This window comes from Carlito syrichta, unplaced genomic scaffold (assembly GCF_000164805.1).
Source record: "Carlito syrichta isolate Samal-C Ts95f unplaced genomic scaffold, Tarsius_syrichta-2.0.1 Scaffold313377, whole genome shotgun sequence".
Classification (NCBI taxonomy): Eukaryota; Metazoa; Chordata; class Mammalia; order Primates; family Tarsiidae; genus Carlito; species Carlito syrichta.
This window is the reverse complement of record NW_007257473.1, coordinates 55,793-58,328: the sequence shown is the minus strand read 5'-3', so window position 1 is coordinate 58,328 and position 2,536 is coordinate 55,793.

Here is a 2,536-nt window from a genome sequence, read left to right as displayed (position 1 = left end):
AAGAATAATTTGTAATATTGCCAAAGAAGGATTTATTGTTCTTCAAGTGACAACTTGAAGTTCATATTTTCCCTGATAAATCCTAAAAATTAGTGATTAAAATACAGCTGCAAATGCAACAACTTGGACAAATCTCAAAAATAATATGCTGAGAAAAACCAAAAATCAAAATAACTCAGTTCAATACTAGTCTATAGTAATAGATTTAAGAAAGCATTTTATTTTGGAGGGAGATAGAGAGTCAGAGCAAGGTCATGGATTTCCTCAGGAGGGACATAAGGAAACCTTCTAGGGTAAGGAAGATGATTTTTATCTTCTTTTCTGTGCTGGTTATACAGATATAACACAGGTGTCAAATTTATTGACCTGAATACTTACTATCGGTGCATTTTATTGCACAAAATTGTATTTCAATAAAAAATAATGTGAAAAAAGATTTTGAAAAATTAATATTTATATACAAAAACAATTATTAAAACTGTCAATTAAAAATGAAAAGGACTGTGATTTTCAGAATGCTGCTTAAGGAACCCTTTGTATCTTATCTGCAGAGAAACAACAATCAAATCAGGTAAAAATTACATGCAAATTCCCAATCATTTAGTTTATAGAAATTGTTTTAAAGGTACATGGCAGGGGTAAAAAATGTTTATTAAAGGAATTTTGATAAATCTCCGTAGTGAGAGTCTGTGGCATTTGAGCCACAACCCATGTCTTCTCCTCATCCTTAGCTCAGCATCAAAGAAGCTCCATTCCAGGTATATGCAGCTAGGAACAATGGGCTCTCTCCTCCTCTACATCCCAGTTTAAGACTATAGTATTACCTTGAGATGGGCAGATCATCAATCTTTCTCCCTTTAGCTCTTAGCTCCATGTTGTTGAAGCTCTACTCTTCATAAGAACATTGAGATATCTGGGACTTTCTTCTTTCATTCTTCTCCCATTCACAGAATTGACATTTCACCCGAGGTATGGCAGGCCAACAATAGGGGATACCAATCACTTGTGCTCCAACTTACTCATAAGGTGGAGTTTCTGCTCTAAGAGAGAAGAACCTATAATACTGGAGACTACCGAGTCCACTCTGTGTACCACTTGTAACATGACCTAAATATCATTCTGTGAGGAGTAGTTTATCTATTTTCCCCACCTCCAGTGTCATAGCTATAATGCAAGGTTTTGCTCAGAGGGAGAAGCAGCCCTTAAGAATAGAGAGCTGTATAGCTGTTCTCAAGATAATCAACTTTATTTGGAGTACAGGGTGAGGAAGTCCAATCCTTAGGGCACTGTTGAAAACAATAGGGATTTTGGTGGTAAGTATCTAAGTGAAAGTTAATGAGTCCATGATTAAAAACAAGCCAAACATGGATGAGCTAGAGATCAGGGAAAGAGATGATTCAAGAGGACCCATCTAAAACCACAGTCATACCAGGGTGCTACAGTCTAAATGTCTGTGTCTTTTCAAAGCTGATATCTTGAAACCAAAGATTCAGTGCAATAGTATTAAAAGGTGGGGGCTCTAAAAAGAGATTAGGTTGTTTTCCCCTTATGAATGGGATTAGTGCCCTTATAAAAAAGGCCAAAGGAAACTTGTTTACTTCTTGCACCGTGTGAGGATTCAATGAGAGGTCATTGTCAATAAGGAAATGGACTCTCATCAGATATAAAATGTTTCTAAGCCATGATATTGTGCTTCTTAGACCCCAGAACCACCTCAGAAATAAATGCTGGTTGTTCATAAGCCCCTTCGCTTTCAGCAATTTGTAATAATAGCCTGATGAACTGAAGCATGGGTGACTGTGCATACCTTCAAAACTGAGAAACGTCATCATGTGCTGCACACTGTAGGGGAAAAAGACTCCACTTAAATAGCTCTGCCAAGTCACTAAACAAATACCCAAACAAGCAACAATGGGAGCATGAGTGTGAGAAGGATAGCAGTATTTAGATTTGCAACAACATGTACCTAAAATGTTGTTTTCAACAAATAAATATGAGTCATAAAATGAAAAAAAGAAAATGTTACCCATACAAGACAAAAAAGCAAGTCACAGAAACTGCCAATAAGAGGATGAAAATACAATATTTAACAAGGACTACAAGGCAATCATTTAAATTATATTCAAAGAACTAAAAGTAATCCATGTGTTAAAAAAAGTAAATGAAGGTATGATAGCTATGTCTTATCAAATAGAGAATGTCCATAAAGAGATAAAAATTATTTAAAAATCCCAATTAGAAAAAAGTCAAAATATCCTTGTTTGTAGATAACATGATCTTATGTTTGGAGAAATTTAAAGACCACCAAAAACCAATTAGAACTGATAAATCTACTAAAGTTGAGGAATGCAAAATTAGCATACAATTGGTAGTGTTTCTATATGAAAAATAAGTCAAGAAAATAATTCAGTTAACAATGGCTAAAAAAAATTCTAGGAATACATTTAACCAAAAAGTGAAAGAGCTCTACAAGAAAAACTATAAAATATTGATGAGAAAAATTTAAGAGGACACAAATATATAGAAAGATATCTCA